The sequence below is a fragment of the Ambystoma mexicanum genome, chromosome 2q, assembly GCF_040938575.1.
Source record: "Ambystoma mexicanum isolate Mex_15411 chromosome 2q, UKY_AmexF1_1, whole genome shotgun sequence".
Lineage (NCBI taxonomy): Eukaryota > Metazoa > Chordata > Amphibia > Caudata > Ambystomatidae > Ambystoma > Ambystoma mexicanum.
In genome coordinates this window covers 215,903,353-215,921,166 of record NC_090924.1, presented here as the reverse complement: position 1 = coordinate 215,921,166, position 17,814 = coordinate 215,903,353, and the positions used below count along the sequence as shown (strand labels likewise).

Below are 17,814 nucleotides of genomic sequence, written 5' to 3'. Positions count from 1 at the left end.
GTGAATTGAAAGCTTACAAAATGTAGTAAGGTGGTTTCACGGGGTACATTGCACAGATCCCAGTATGAAAATAAGAATTCAACCAGTGAAAAAAAAGTAATAATCAAGGAGCTACAAAAATTGACAAATTGGTGTCATGAAAAAGAAAGTTTCCAACAATAGAGAACAGTAATTACATATTCAGAGGCCAGAGCGACTACAGAGAGGAACTTGAGAGCAAACAGACCTGAAACAAGGGACGTGGTGAAATCCCTTGGAAGAAGTCAACAAACTGGTTCAAGAAATAGTGAGAAGTTAATTGAAGATCCTGTAGTGAGAAATACTTGCTAGCAAAGCAAACCCATGAGAAGGGAGTCATTCTCCTGCTCTTTAGTTATTTAGGATAAGTGGTAGGGTCAGTAAGGATTAGTTTTCGCACAGAAGACAGACTCACTTTGGACTTTAGACAAGATGACGAGCAACCTAGTTTAGTTGCGTTAGGCAGGAAAGCCCTTAGAATAGCTATACGCATTTTTCTATTGTGCCAGGCGTGGTTACAAAGTGCACATGCAATCCCTTTTGACTGAAACATAAGATAAGCATTGGCAAAACCTGGCCATAAAATAGTGTTGGGATTGAGATGAGCCTATCCCACCTCCTTAGGCACTTCCAAATGCGGTGAACACCATACGAAGTGATCCGATATACAAGGGGGGAGCACACTGCATATTAGGCTGCATATAAAAGCCCCATAGCACTTAGATGTAGACGCTTGCCACTAGAAAAGCACGGAGCCCTGGACTCCATTTTATATTAGGCCCTAGTGGGAGAAGATGCAGGCTCCTGCTGCTTGCAGACAGTTCACATGGCCCAATTTTTGCACAACATGATGGCTCTGCGTGAGCCTTGTTCCCACAAGTCCTCTTCCCCCTCGTCCTTTCAGTGTTGCGAACATCTAGTATTTTGCCTAAGACAACACCATGCTCTGCGCTGCGTCCATTCATCTCCATTAAACTGCCATTGGGTCTCCAACTCCCGCCAAGCCAGGTCGGAGCCAGCCCCACCCCTACACCTTTGCATTCTCAGGTCCGAGCACAACCTTCAGGGTCCCAATCCCCATTAAACACCCACAAGAGATCTGAGCAGGCACAACCATATTTCTCCTCCACAGCAACACATGCCCAGTGTAACCCGAAGTCCCAGGAAACATTGATTTAAGATCAAAACCCCAGGGGAAGACCTTGGGTGCGGGAACTGCATTATCAATGAAGCTTAAAATGTGTGTCGTTATAACTGTATTTTATCCTCCCTGCTCCCTTTTTTCCTCTTATAAGCTGATGTTTGTACTTGAAGAGGCAGAGCGCTTTCGAGCAGCAGAGTCCTTTGCTGATATTTGTATCTGGTATAATTAAACCTGGTTATCTTGCAACGCTCTCTCCTAGCTTATTTCGCGAGCGGGTTGTCTTTATTCTGAAGTGTGTGTATGCATAATTGGGGACATGCCTTCAATAGCACCAACTGATAAATGGTTAAGAGTACCTCCTTATACAATACATGCTTGGTAAAGGAGTTTGAACAAAAAGCCCAAACTGTTGGCTTTGTCAATGATTGTTTTTACCAGTCATTCAACGGAGCAGAAAAGATACAAGGGCACACATTGCTTAAATATCAGATCATGATTTTCATAATACCCTACATGCCAGAGACTAAACTCCAATCCAAAAGGCACTCTATATGCCACTTGGGGCTCTGGTGATTTTGCAGCAGACCACAGTGATGTACCCAATGCAAGGGTCTGGAGAGAGCTGGATCTTTGCGCTTTGAGCAAGAGAAACCACTACCCCCATAGCACCTGACAAGCTTACTATTGGACTTCAATATTGTCACAAGTCTACCTCTAAACCGCCTAGGAACACATTTGTTTTACCCTTTTACGTACGGTAATCATTAACTTTACTAATACGCATTTACATTTGCAAATTAGTGCTCTTTGTACTCCAATAGAAACATTAGGAATTATCTTGTTTAGCATTTATATACATCTATTCTCTTGTAGGGATAATATATGAGTATTTAATAGTATAGTCAAACAATATACATTTCCCAGAATTAGCAATGAAGTAGTTGAACAGAGTTACAGCATCCCACTATTCTATCCACTTCTAAAATATTAAAAGCAACCAATCAGCAATGCATGTGTACATATTATGGCAAAACAGCATTTAGAAATTATACTCACAGTGGTGCGGTCACTACTGGCACGCAAGGGGACAGGCGAGGATATGCATAACCCCTGTAAAACCAATTAAATGGAAAGGTTTCAAAAATACAAAAACTACAGTCAAAGGTACATGGCTTTTAAGGGCAGTTAATAAACCAAAAACAAAACTAAACTCTAAAAACTAAAAGCTAAACTAAAAGCTATGGATGAAATAAGTTAAAGTTGAAGCATTTCAAATCCCCCTGCACAAATTCCGCTCTTCCTTCCCCTTTGCTTTGATGGAGCCTCTTATCCTGGCCGAAAAAAAACAGGAGGGTCAGCACAAGCTGGCATTAATCACTGTGCCAAAACTCTATCATGATAATCTCAGTGTTTAACCAAAACAGGGCTAGGTGAAAGACAAACCCAACAAACAAATCATGGAGGGACCATGAACAAGAACAATATGTTGCAACAATGGCTTCCATCAGCCCAAAAAAGGGAGTTCAACAATTAGAATTTGGACAAATTGGCAAAGAGCAAAGTTTTAAGCTCATGAGCAGATCCTGTTTCAGCGTGAAGGTATCTGAAAGCGGTTTGCTTCTTCTTCCCAAAGTAGTCCAGCATTGTAACGTGAATTTGCCTCCCAATTCCTAAAGGAAGCATTCAAAATAAGATTTTTGAAATATTGGAAAGAGACAACTCTAGGGCAGAGTGCAAAATGTCGACTCGCCACCAGGTCCGTTCTTAGAAACCTCTGGGTATTAAACACGTTATAAAAATCATTTCATCATCATCATCCCCCCTTTTCCTTGTAGAGCCACGTGAGCGCACGGAGACCATGAAAATGGTAGCAGTGCACGGTATAAAATCAACTTAACATAGGATAACGTGGGTTTTTGCAATATAGTTTACATTTCAAACATCCTCTATCTTGGTAACCCCTTCAAGGAGAAGGCTGTCCTTCTACCGGCTGTTATCAGCTGCCCCTGACCAGGCAGACCTAACCGAGATGCTCTGTGTTCTACTGACTAGTATATGATTTGTGAACATTTTTACTTTACCGCTTCAGATTAAAGTGTATGCACCCTGTTCATTATAGCTGCGGCCAATTAACACCCGCTTCGTATGACTGATACTCATGACCAAGCACCTTTTTAGTCTGGGCTATTAGGTGTTGCTTGCAAAACGTATAAGCCGAAACTATTGCATTAGAGTACAGATAAGGAGAAATCACATGAGGAGGGACACACAGTTTGTAGGTGCCGTTTGGGTATTTGCCCATGCATTGACTGCAATTGACATGCTAACCCCTACGGCCATTCCAACCTAGTTCCTGCACCTCCCAAAACAACTCCTCATGGGAACTCCTTCAGCTCGCTTTAATAAAGCCTTACCATCAAACTTTGCACTTGAAGCGCCTGCGAGTGTTTTTTCAGAGAGTTAATGACTTTTGCAAACACGCTACTGGAGTAATAAAAATGTCTTAACCGGGCCTGCCTTCAGCCACTGGATTTAGAAGCACTGTGTTCTTCAAAGCCCTGTTAAAAACAAGCATTGGCAAAGCCAAATGTTTTGTCCTGTGTACACGTGTTAGCCATTTGCCAGGCACTGCTAATAGATGCCTAGGTAATCGGACCATTTTGCATCTGCTACCTTCAATGGCCAGTCAATTCCACTACCTGGCAAGTGCCTTTCCCATGCCTACACAAAAGCCAAAAACGTTGGCATTGCAAATGCTAATTCCTTCATGCTGTGAAATTTTAAAGACACCCAAATGAAAGAAAAAAACATTATATAAAACAAAAATTATTCAACCAAATTAATTTGATATGCTTTCTAACCAAGAGTTCTTGGTTTCACAATAAAATGAAAGCAGCAGATAACATTTGATCAGCACGCGCTAATTTTGGCATTAAACTCAAACAATGTTTTCTACAGAGTGATGCATAAAGGAGCATTACAAGATAAAAGTGAGACCTTTTATAGGATTTATGACTTTTTGCAGTCTGCAAAGGAATTTTTTTGTTTTTTAAACCCAGCAGCGCTTTGCTGGTTATGTGATCACCTTCCATGGGCCATATGCAATCCGGGCGTTTACTTCACCAGTGTCAAATGAATTTGAGAAGATTTTAAAACGTTGTGCATTACCTGGGTTTGCAAGTAAGGCATGTCATATATGGATATGCACCGCTCAATTGATTTGTCAGTCAAAGGGCATGAGTGCACATACATTTCAGGCATACAGCTTGCCTTGGATGGTTAAGCCGGGCTACAAAAAAGGTATATGTATGCAATATGTGACAACTTGGCTGAAGCCACACATGATTAAGGCACTTCAGTTACGAGAGGATTTACAACTGCAACTAAGCCATTGGCGTTCATAATGCTGCTAAAATAACATTAGCCCCATAACGACTAGTTTGATGCGACTGAATGATAGAGGAAGCCCAAAAAGACCTGACGAGGGTGTGTTTAGGGCATGGGTGGGAAAAAGCCAAAAATTAGCCACAGATGTATGCCTCTCACATCCTTTTATCTGTACTCCTATGACAATAGCACCACCGAATAGTTGGAACTGATGTGTCACAAAACCACTCTGCAACGTTAATTCGTCTATGAAAGGGAACATCTTCAACAATACTGAACTAGAGGTTATAGCAGCAAGAGCAGCCCCATTGTAAGGTGCTTCCTCATTGACCAATCACATATCAGCGGCAGGATAGTTACATCCCTTATCTGTAGGGCTTCCTTTATGTATCAGTTACTTTCACTCCATAAAAATAGGCAAATGCTCCCAAGAAAATAAAAATTGGGAGTAGAAATACTCCCCAATAACAAAAAATAGGAAAAAGCCACGTAGGTCCTGGTGCTCCTGCTTTCACCCACACAGCTCCATGGATACGTTTGGGCCAGTAGTGCACATAGTACCACAGGAAGAAACTATTATTACTGCCAGATTGGAAGAAGAAAATATGCATCTTTTAATGTGGATGAAAAACTAGGCGCAAAGTAATAAGTATTATAAAAACATTTCTGTTTTGCAGTTAAAATATTTTTACTTGCTTATAAAATATTCCCAATGGGAATTGGATTTAAATGTTTACTCCCTACTCCCAGCTTTAAAAAAAAAAAAAAGATTTTGAAGTGGCAGCATTTTTACCCTATCTGGAGCACTGAATAAAAGGACACATGTACTATGAGGTCCAGAATGCAGCTCAGTAAGGAATCTTGGGGAGATGCCAGAGCAGGCAATTTGCAATTCAGAAATTAAAAGGTTCCACCCCCTCTTGCAGTGGTAACACGTCCCAGTAATAGGAAACCAGGCGGGTTAAGGATCTGTATCGAGAAGTGGCAGAGGGGAATAGGGACAGGGAGGGTTAGAAGGGACTGTGGTTAGAGTGTAGGCAGGGGTAAGAGGTAGATAAAGCTCAACACAGTGGGGGGAGCAGTTGCACATGGCATTCTAGAAGGGGGATATATTCAAACAAGAGACGTGGTGCTGTACATGAGCAACTAAGGGTAAAGGACGGCACGATATGGGGCATAACTTTAAAACAATTTAGCCAACTAAATGCATCTGGTTACTAATGTGTGATTTACATGTTTTAAAACCGAAGTCGTGTCCAGATAGAATTGTGGGGACTGGCATTGCGTCACATCTAGACAGAATTGTAAAGATTAGCTTGCGTCATATCTAGACTGAATTGGGAGTATTGGCATTGTGTCACTTCTAGACAGGATTGTGAAGATTAGCATACGTCGCTTCTAAATAGCAATGCCACTAGCCAACCCCACTAAACAATCTCACCCCTCTGCATACACCTCTCATACTCTACACAAACACAACCACACCTCCAAAGCACTACAAACCGCACGCACTTCACTACATTGCAACAACAAAACCTAACACACATAGCCTCGCACAACACATGACTGCTACCAACCGAAAAGCACACCTAAGCTAAGCAAACTGTGTTAACCAAAAGGAAGTTACCAACAGCACATCACAGCTCTCTTTCTCTTTTTCCTGCTCAGACTTACTAACCCATCCCAACCCCTTTCCTTTTCATATTTGCCAGAGAGCCAGGGGACCACTATGGTGATGATAGTGCACGGTATAAATATCCTTCAACATAACATAACATAACATATAAACCTGCTGATTCTGCATTGGGGATGCGGGTGCATCATTTGGAGTAGGGACACTGACGGTTCTCAGTCCATTTCCCTGCAGCTGTAAAGCATTAAACTTAACTTTTCCGCTGCCATTGTGAAATGCATATAGATGTTATTTATTTTTGCTTTGATAGGGCGCTATGGCGAAGTGTCCCAGACGCCTCAGGTAATACTGCGAATTTCATGATCCATACTCCCAATTCTACGTTGATTTGTGCAGGACAGAATTAAATGGCAGAAACAGGGGAAAAATGGTCCTGCTGGAGTGAAGAAAAAGCCGACGATCAGTACGAGGTTGATGGAGGGGATTTCATGCCAGAGCAGTCGACAAAAAGCATTACCAAGTGGTTGTGGATTGAGAAAGAAAAACAAAAGTAAGTGTCCTGCAAGAGCAGAGAAGAGGACAAGCCGCATTAGCTGAGAGGAGATTCCTGAACGAGCAGTGAAACGCTGACAAGTGATATCAAAGCAGGCAGGCAAGGACACATTCCAAATGCAGAAATGCCCAAGACAATACCAGGTGGAAAGAGATTTTTTTTGTGGGTAGAGAAAATCTGAGGGTCTGTTCCTGGTTGAAGATCAAAAAGGGGGGTTCACATACAGAACCCTTGTTGGATAGAAGGTGTAAGCAGACTAACCCACATCTTAGTCCTGTAGAGACCCTGCAGCTAGATGCCGGATACAAGGTTCATAAGCCATGGCAATGATGGAGTGGGAGAATCTGGGGGCAAAGAAGGGACCAACTAAGAGTGTTAGAGAGTTGAGTGAAGGGGAGGCAGGGAGGGAGGATGCGGAACACAGTAGGGTTCATGCTGCCAAGCAAAACCATAACACAAGAACATACATCAGGAAACTAGCGTGAATAGAGGCCAGATAAGCAAGGCAGAGAGCTGGCAATGGGAGGGAAGTCTATGCATACTATATAGAAAGGTGTTGCTAGTGTATACCAACGCCACTAAGAATTGTGCAAAGAAGGTAACCGGATATTGCATTCAGACCTGCTGCAAGGTCCCCCAGAAGTTCAACAGTGCATTGTGAGGTCGGAATAGCTAAACATAAAATAAGCAGTGTTGTATAGCAATTTGCTATGCAATTCAGTAGGCCTGCTAATTAAATTGACACTTGTGTAGCAAAGCTAGCTATTTAAGTTAGTCAGTTCAATGAAAGCACAGCTCGTCATGCATTCCTCTTGCCCTCAGGACTCGCTCCACCCTCTTTTCTATGTTCACTGCAAGTTCACAGGGGCTAATGGAGAGAGAGTGCAGCAGTAATAATCTCCTCCGCTTTTAAGTGCCAAAGCCCTGTGTGGGAGTACTAGGCAAAATATTTTCCTTTTACAAATAACTAAAAACCAGAAGTAATCAGGATGATACTTTTATTAAGCTAACTATATCATGTCTGGCAAAGACCTGTATGTGTAAACTTTGTTTTCTTTTTATAAAGACAGTCATTCCTAAAAATGTAAGTTTTTACATAATGCATAATTACAGTATTGCTACTGTAAAACACTATTGTTTCCTTAACGTTTAGGTTGGTGTATCTAAATCTCAGTGTCTAACTAGATTTCATTTTGTTGGGGACGAGGCATTACATTGACACTTATGTACATGATCACACGGCCAAATGCTTTTGATGGCAAACCTAGTTCTGTGACTTTCTGGTTGCATCCATCTGTGCAACTGGTGCTCAACCCATGAACTGATCCCTACTACTTGGCATTCTCCCTCATCACCCTGTTGCTTCATACCAGATACCCTGAAAATGGGAGGGCAGCAAACTTCAATATTTCACGTAGTTTGCCCAGTTCTATGCCTGGTCCGCCATCTACTCTGCTTAGTCCCTTACTTTAGTTTGTTGTACATAAAAAACAAAAGTTAACTAGATGTTTCCGCAAAGTAGTTATCAATAATTCCATCTAGTCTGCATATCTACAGATTTACTGCAATACCATACACTGTTAGCCTTCAGAACTCGCTTTGCTCTATGATTGATTATGATTGTATTATATATTAGAACCTGTGGGAGAGAGTGTTTTCATCATATCCATTTATTTTATTGTGCCCATTCATGCAGCTAACCTTTTATATTTTACAGGTACTCATCAAGAGCCTCTCAAAGTCTACTCACCCACTCACATAGTGGAGTAGATTTAATAAAGGGCGAGTACCATTTGGAGGGGATGTTTGAAACTTTAATGTAACATTTACTTTGCAGTAAATGTCAAATGTTTCACTGTGCATGGCTGGCTGCTGGGTGGCAGCACTGTGGCAAACATAAAGTGGGTTGATTGTGACATGCACCATTTTACAGAAAGCATATTTAAATTTGTTGTCATCCTTTGCCATGGGTCGAGTGCATTTCTCTTAGGTCGAGTAGGTAAACAAAATTACTCGACCTGCAGGTCTAACGCAATTTTAAAGAAAGTGCAAGGCCTGACGCCTCTCACTTATGTCTTACTTCAGAGGTACACAAAACTGCTGTACCAATGCCTATTTTCTATGTAATGGGTACAAATAACAGACATAATCAAATGGGTTCCTTTGCTATTCATGAATATTTTAATTAGCACATTCTGCTAATCAATTTTTGAAAACAATGTATGCCTTGGAATAGAAACCATTCATTGTGTTCTAGAATCTGAAGTGATATGTTTCAAACGTGCACCAGTACAATTTAGCATGGAGAGCAAACAGTTCTATGTCATTAAGCCACTGAAGGCTGTATCCAAAGAAAGATTGCTTTTTATTGGCTGTTCAGCGGGCAGATGTGTGTCTAAATTTGGGATTTCCCCTCCCCTGCCCTCCCTCCTCTCCTGCTTCTTCACCAATTGATGACGTTACTAGATGGGAAGTACTCTTGGCATACTGCTCATCCTCTAGGTGAATCATTAATGTATATCATAGAGGCACTATCATGGCCCAAGGTTCTCAACCTACCTTTCTCCTTGACTGGTGCCGGACCTCTCTCATTAATACCCCTCCCCCCTTCTCCTGCGACTCCTCTTTCCTCCTCTCTAACCTCCCAAGCACCACCAAGGCGAGTACAACGCCCCTATACCCCTCCTCGGAAAACTTTCAAACATGGCAATCAGCTTCACTTAAGTACTTTGAACGCTCGTTCTGCTGTCAAACACTCATCTGACATCCGTCTCCTTCTTAAAGACTTGGACCTCGACGTCCTCACCCTTACCGAGACGTGGTTCAGTTCCAGCTCAGTCACTGCTCTCTCCAGAGCAAGGTCCAACCCGCCTAGAGGTGGAGTGGCCCAGATTCCCCACTATTGACCCCCAACCCCCGAGTGGGTCCCTGCTTCCATCATACCTACTCAATCCTACACGTCTTTTGAATGCCTCGTCTGTAGGCTCGGGTCTCGCCCACCCTCTCACTCACCCTCGCTACCATCTACAGAGCCCCTTGGCCCTATCCCGATCCCTATCTTCCTCTCTGAATGGGCAGATCTCACCTCCTCCCTCTTGACCTCCACCTCCAAACTCCTCCTCAGTGACTTCAATATCCACCTGGACTCAGCAGAATCAATCAGTCACCTCACGGCTCCTGCGCCCCTGCCTCCCCTCCCTTCCCTTCCCTTCACCCCGCACTACTCCTTCCAGCCCATAGTACCTGATGTAGTCTCTAAAGTTGTCTGCTCTATGAGGGTCTCATACAAACGGGTGCTCCCCTGATCATTTAGAACCAATAAGGACAACATCTGCTCTCTCTCCAGGGCTCTTGCAGACTTTTGTAACCACTCTTGTAACCACTCCTTCGCCACTGGCACTTTTCCCCTATCCCTCGAGCACTCCCGTGTGCACCCTCTCCTAAAAAAGAGATCTGCTGACCGCTCCTGCCTGGCTAACTATCGTCCAATCTCCACCACCCCCTTCCTGGGTAAACTCTTGGAGAAGTTCGTCCTCCAATTGATCCTTCATACTAAACTTGTTGGTTGCCTCCTTGACCATCAATCTGGATTCCGGGTACCCAGAGTCATGGAAACTGCTCTCCTGAACACTCATGAAGACATGCTCGCAAATCTGTTCTCATTTTCCTCGACCTCTCCTCTGCCTTTGACACCGTCAACCATGCTATCCACATAAAATGGCTCTGTAATGCCCTCGGCATCCCGGACCGGGCACTAGATTGGCTGACCTCTTCCCTCACTAACCGCCCTTCCCAGTTGCAACTGGGCCCTTTCTCCTTCTCCACCTCACTCTCTACCCGTGGTGTCCCCCATGGCTCTATCCTATTGCCACGGCTCTTCAATATCCAGCTCGCCCCTCCTGCTCACCCGATTTCCTCCCCCCTCGCCTAATTTCCAGTGTTATGCTGATGACAGACCGCTTTCCTTCAAACTTTCCTCTACTACCTCCTCTTGCTCCTCTCTCATCCCAGATTGTCTGACCGCCATCCAGGCGTAGTGTGCGCTAACAAACTCTGTCTTAATGCCAGAGATCCTTCTCATTGGGACACCGGCGCCCTGTTCCCCTCCTCCCTCTGGCCGGCCTTCTACCCTCACAATCCTGCGAGGCCAAAAACCTTGGAGTCATCTTTGACTCTGCTTTCACCGTTCCCTCACTACAAACATTCAAACCAATTCACCCACAAAGCACAGCACAGCACAACTCTAGCCACACCATTGCATGGACCTCTCCACCCACTCGTCCCCCATTGTAACCCTGCAGAAGTCCACATTTCAAGTTGCAAGCTACCAGAGAGACGAAAAACATTTTTTTTTAAAAAGTCACTCATACCCCCTCAGTTCTCCACCTGCACAAAGTACACCATTTCTTATTTGCTAGGTGTTAATTAATACTCTCCAACGGCTAGTGCCAATAATGTTGTGGCTTGCTTTAAAGGGACATTCACCCTTCCTTGCAGACCGCAGACCTCATACCACACACACACCCACACCCACAGACACATTCTTATTGTTACAGGCACGTGTTCACCATTCCTCTGCATCACAACACTAATCAAATTGGACGGGAGGACAGAGAAAAAGGAGGGTTAGGAAGGACGGCATGATAAAACGGAGCAGAAAAAGATGATGGGGGGCAGGTGAGTCTAGAGGAACAGTTGTCAAACTTAAAACCAGAGGACAGGTGTTCAATGTATTTATAAGCACTGGCGTATTTAGCATATAAGCAAACTGAAGGCCAGGTTCATATATTTGAAAAACGGTATAGTGTACTTTTTAAAAGCAAAACGTCTGGTCAAAAGGAGGTATGCGGTTTACTGGCTAAATTCCAGCTGCTTCATTCATAAAATAAAGATCTTTATCCTGCTTTTACTACATGATAAATAAATGGTTGGGTTTTGGGCACCTCCCTGTACTCCAGTTTGCTGATCTAGAAAATATGTGACTAAGTGGAGAACCAAATAAACTACATTAATCCTTCAACTGCTACCGACTACCGACCCCCTCCTCCAGAGGCCAAACAAAATTAATTGTTTCTGCCGCAGACCATAGATTAGCATCCCCTTGAAAGCAAAAGGGTGGATGCAGCAGGAGTGAATTTGCCAACTTTAAAAACAAAAAATACAAATCAACCCCCCTCATCCCCGAATTTTATAAAAGAGCAAATAAGGCAAGTGGGGAATCGAGACTCAATTCATCCATTTTTAAACCAGAAGACTTGGTTCCTTACTTCACCGGTGCTTTTTCTCTGTGGTCTTTGGCAACCCTATCCCCGTGCGCCTGTTCTTTGATCCGCCAAATGTTTCAGCGTTTCTATACTTTAATGACCAACTGTAACCTCGCCACATTTCAAATTAATTAGAGATACAGTACAGTTGACTTATGAGACAGACAGGCTATGAGCAGAAATAAACGCTCGGCAAGTATCTCGTCATGACACATTACAGCAGCCCATCGTCTGCTTTCTGCTACAATAACAAAAGGCAGTTCACTTAGAGGAGACCCTTTATTTCCGCCAAGACACCGCAATGGCCCAACAGTCACCCATGTACGGGTGACCATCAGCCATGGGGAAATATTCCACCTATGGGTTCAGAGTTACAACGGCAACGAGAGCAAAGCTCTCATTGTCTATCAGATGCAACTCCGAAACCCCTTTGACAAAAATTTCCCAGTCATCGATAGTGACCCATGTACAATTCTATACATTTAATGGAACATATTTGAAATAAGAGTTCTGGCACACATGGAATGTGGTCCTTTGGGATCCTGTTCAACACGAAATAATCACGAAATATTACACAGAATGTGTGTAATTTTGCAGGAACTGGTTTCCCTGGTTGGGCCATATTTTGCACACCTGAAGAGACCAGCGATCCCATTTGTAGTGGCAGTGTATGCTTTCAGAAGAGCAAGCAAATTAATCAGCAGGAAATGCTAGAAGCCCCATGCCTCAACTTAAAACACCTTCTCCCTGTATTGTTTCCCTCCACATAACACCCCAACCAAAAAAAGGCAAACGTAGTAAGACTTGAATACAGGTCCAGGGACACGAATTTCATTTGCTTAAATTCTGAACATGACAGGTCCCAGAAGGTGGCTTTGGGTGCCGACATTAATATGGACTGGAATGATAATTAGAGCAGGTGTTTTTCAAAGAACAATTTCCATAGCTATTTATCAAATTTTGCAATAGCGCCTTTGCGATGAAGCGAGTGTGTCACTGGCTTCCCAGCGAAAGATGGGCTAGGTTTCCAAATGCGTTCCACATTTAGACTAGATCCTGTGGATTTCTTCTTTTGTGTCACACCCAGAGGAACCACAAGAGTTTTCCGGGCTTTCCAAATGGAAAACACGTTCAGAGGATACCCTGTAACTAAACTGGTGCACAGCATATTCTATGTATTATGTTCTTCAATATTAATTTGGCATTCTTCTCTCATGGTTTCTTTCCAACTAGGCAGGCACTCCTTATTCCGCTGCTAAAACAAAAAGTGCAGTTTAATCTCCCGTTCTATTTGGAGAGGGTCTAATGAGATTGTATTTGGAATCTGGTGCACAGCAAAGACCCAGGGGATGCTGTGCCACAACAGCAAACGTTCAATGGTCTGTCACAACGTATTTTCCAATCGCACAGTTCCCATCCCAAGAGGGCAATCATCCCCCCACTACTGCCCTCTTTGTTGTAGTTTGCCGTACCACCAGAATCCCTTTATGCCTAGACTTCTCAGAAGGGCCCATCTCTTAAGCATTGTCCTAGATTCAGTAGACGTATGCCAGTGCTCCCAGTACACCACCCTCTGACCTATATGTGCTTGTTAAGCCACAAGTGACTGAAGCTTGGCAGGTTCAAGATGGAGTCATAGATCACTTTGTGTAGCCAATTTCTCCATCTGAATTGCCATGGGAAATTGCACTTGTATCCACCTACATTGGGTGCAATTAATTGAGTCACTGGTTTGATCTCAAACATTTCCATTGGCCCCAATTTTAGAGCGGTACTGCTCAGGTTCTTTGCAGTAGACAATTAAGAAATTACTTGAAGGAAGCCAGAGCTTGCCTTTTGAGATTTGGAAAGTGCATTTTGAAGTGACTATGCTTGGTATCTTTTGAGACTTGTTTGATTTTGAACAAAAGCTCAAAATCCTTTAGCTTTGCAGCAATGTTTGGTCTCAACAATGGTCCACGTTCAGAGATGCCAATTAAATGTGAACTTAGGTTGAGGCGATTTTCTAAAAGTGCTTGATTAGCAAAGAGATTTTTGAAATTCTACACCACGGAGTTGTTTCCACAATGTATCCTTCAGGCAGCAACTGGTTATTTAATGTTTATAATTATGATTTGAAAAGGTTTATTTGTCCACATCATAGTGTGAAAAAATATGCAAACGTGCCAATAAATTATCCAAGTCAAACGCATTGGATATGGTATGTATGCTCAGATAAATCTGTCTGATTAGTTAATAATTGTGCTAGTTCACGCCTCAGTACCCGTTTGAACATTCAATGGATGGTCCCAAGTACATTTAGCAAAAACAATCCATGTAAGGAAATAATGCATTCAATCAGAGAAAAGAAAAATAAAATCACAACATTTTAATCCCCCTACACTTGTTCTACAGTACAGAATAGTTTGCACTATCCCTCTGCTGTGTACCTCAGCGCAATGAACTGTGACAATCAGAACAAATGGTTATGTCACCAGACCGGGGAGAGAGAATAAAGACCACCAGATCTATTACATACACTCAAAATGGAGACTTGGCTACGGGACGTTACATTTTGTTACGACTTTGAAGATGGGTATAGAACGCTACAACCAATAACACATCATAAGGATATATGCGCTGCCTGTAGAAATTACTTGGTTACTAAGCCACCTGATGAGTTGGGGGAAATAAGGTGATGTAATGGCTCTTACTAAAATAAAAAGCTTAAGAGCAGACATGGTAAGAGGGTTCATAAAAGGTGTTTGGAGAGGGAGGCGATTTAATGCCAAATCTGTTGCATTTAAGTACAGCTAGGAGGGAGCTTTGAGAAGGACATCTCCTGGGCGTTTTGTCATTTACCCACCCATTGAATGCCCATGACCATGCTAATCCCCTTGGCCATTCCCACCCACTACCTGGCCCTCCCTGCCAGGAACACAACCTCCTGGGATCACTTTGAGCTATCTCCACCGATTAGTAACAAACATTGGCCTGCCAGTGTTATTGTGAAGTTAAGCTCGGAGACAGGTGGATGCTGAAACAATAATTTAATCACTGGTTAGGATAGCGTTATGTTTTAGGGAATTATTATCAAGTCCTTCCGGTTAATTTCACCGGTGTCTTGGTCTTCCAAAATATAACGACGTTAGTCCTGGTCTGGTCTTATCTTGGGGTGTCCGGATAGGCCCACCACTCTGGTTCTCCCCTCTCTCCTCTCTCCGTGTCCTGTGGAATGAGAGCAACCCATTAGTTTGGTTTGGCGCCCTTTTATCATAACAGGAGGTTTCAAACCCCCTCCAATCACTGGGAGCCTGGGCTAACCCCCTTCTCATTGGTTCCTGGGACGTTGTCCCGCCTCCCTTAAAGGTTGCCGCCCCGGGCTGTCGCCCTTCTCGGTTCCCTTGAGGTGGTGAGGGTTCATGTTGGCCATACAGCCGTGGCCGCGTGGTGTAAGGACGCATCCGGACGATGGGCGTCCTTCTCCAGCCACATGAAGTCCTGGCTCCATCAGAAGGAGCCCGGAGGCGGCGATCCGGTCGCTGCTCTCCTGCGTCCCGGCACCACCGCGAGCACGGCTCCCCGTTCCCCGGACCGGAATGGAACCCAGGTGAGTGTTCCGCGGGCCCGCCGCGGCTGTCCGCAGAGGCTTCCCTCGCGGCTTTGCCGCGGCTGTCTATAGGGGCTCTTTCTGCAGCGTCGCCGCGGTCGCCAGAAACGCGGCTGTCCGCGGCGGCTTCCCCCTTCCTTGCTACACTGGGAAGGGCGGGCATGCCGCCAGGGTGTCCAGCATCTTCGGGCTCGTGCGGGTTGAGTGCACGTCGCGGCACCACCCGAGGCATGACTCCATACATCCCCACCCCGATCCCAGGCCGTTCGGGCCAGGGTGAGCATCTAGACAGATAGTCCGCCACTAGCTGGAACCTGGCAGGTCTGTGCAACGTGATGAAGTCGAATGGCTGAAGGGAGAGAAACCAGCGGAGAACCCTCTGGTTAGTGTCCTTATGCTGAGCCAGCCACTGGAGGGGGGCATGGTCGGTATACAGGGTGAACCGGCGACCCAGCAGATAATACCGGAGTGAGTCAACGGCCCACTTGATGGCCAAGCACTCCTTCTCAATGGTCGAGTAAGCCGCCTCGTGGGGCAACAGCTTCCGACTGATGAAGCACACTGGTTGTAGATCCCCTCTGATCTCCTGCGACAGTACAGCTCCTAGTCCCTGGTTGGAGGCGTCTGTCTGTAAAAAGAAATGTTTCTGGAAGTCCGGACAGCAGAGGACCGGGTTTGATGTGATCCGTCGCTTCAGGTCCGCTATGGCGTTCAAGGCACTTGGGTTGTTGGTCAGATTGGGATTACCCTTGAGCCTTAACGCGTCTGTCAAAGGTGCGGCCACCGAGGAGAAGTCAGGGATGAATCTCCTGTAATACCCGATCAACCCCAGGAATGCTCGTATTTGTTTCCTGTTGGTGGGAGTCGGTATATCGCATATAGCCTGGGTTTTGGACAACTGAGGCTTAAGCACTCCCCCACCCACTATGTGGCCCAGATATTTGGTTTCGTGGGTTCCCATCGTAGTCTTCTTGGGGTTGATATGTAACCCTGCCCTCTGTAAATCAGCTACTACTAGTTCCAGATGGTCCAGATGCGACCCCCAGGATTGGCTGTACACGACAATGTCGTCCAGGTAAGCAGCAGCGTATCCAGCATGCGGTCTTAGTATGATGTCCATCAGCCTCTGGAACGTGGCGGGGGCCCCATGGAGTCCAAAGGGTAGAACCTTATATTGGTATAAGCCTTGAGGGGTGGAAAAGGCAGTTTTCTCCCTGTCCTTGGTGCGTAGGGGTATCTGCCAATAGCCCTTGGTTAATTCCAGAGTACTTAAGAATTGGGCTGCTCCAAGGCCCTCCAGTAGTTCGTCCATCCGAGGCATTGGATAGGCTTCGTATCGGGACACCGCATTTAACTGTCTGTAGTCCATACAGAAACGGACCGAACCGTCCGGTTTAGGAACGAGCACTATGGGGGACGACCAAACGCTGACAGATGGCTCGATGATATCCATCCGTAACATTTCATCCACCTCGGATTTGATGGTGTTCCGCCTGGCTTCGGGTATCCGGTACGGTCTAAGCCTCACGGGTGGTCCGGGGTCCGTTTTGATTACATGTTCAAGCACGTTGGTTCGTCCAGGTAAGGAGGAAAAGGCGTCAGCATAGGGGAACAGCCTGTTCCTAATGTCCGTCTTCATTTCGGGGGAAAGGGTGTCACCCCAGTTGACTGCATCCAGGGTATGGGGAACGGTGTTCAGGATTTCTTCCGATTCGGGTTCCTCGATGCTCACAAAGGCGCCCAGAAGAGGCTCGTTCCATTTTTTTAGAAGGTTGATGTGAGACCTTTTCTGGGGTAGTTCGATCGGGTTGTTGTACCCGGTAGGTCACTGGGCTTAGCACATCAATGATCTTGTAGGGCCCTCTCCATCTGGCTAAGAGCTTGTTGGTGCTGGTAGGTAGGAGTACCAATACCTGGTCCCCTGGGCTGAAGGTTCTCATCCGGCTCCCCTTGTTGTAATTTCTTTCTTGAGTTGTTTGGGCATGACCAAGGTTGTTCTGGGCCAGTGTACGTAATGCGGTTAGGTGTTCCTTTAATTCCTCTGTATACTCGGTTAAGGACACTTCTTCCGTGGATTCCCACTCCTCCTTAACCAGGTCCAGTATCGTCCGAGGTTGTCTCCCAAACAAGAGCTCGAAGGGAGAAAAACCGGTGGAAGACTGTGGGGTGTCTCTTAACACCATTAACACCAGGGGGATCGCCCGATCCCAGTTTTTCCCGGTTGGT

At 45.0% G+C, this 17,814-nt stretch overlaps 1 protein-coding gene across 5 annotated transcripts in view; it reads right to left on the bottom strand.

Moving 5' to 3' along the window:
- CCP110 (centriolar coiled-coil protein 110) overlaps positions 1 to 17,814 on the bottom strand; it is a 1,154,773-nt gene that overhangs the window by 1,072,908 nt on the left and 64,051 nt on the right. For all 5 annotated transcript variants that reach the window (XM_069647149.1, XM_069647148.1, XM_069647151.1 and 2 more), the window contains exon 2: positions 2,219 to 2,272. The gene's annotated coding sequence lies outside the window, so the exon portion shown is untranslated. The remainder of the gene's footprint in view (positions 1 to 2,218; positions 2,273 to 17,814) is intronic.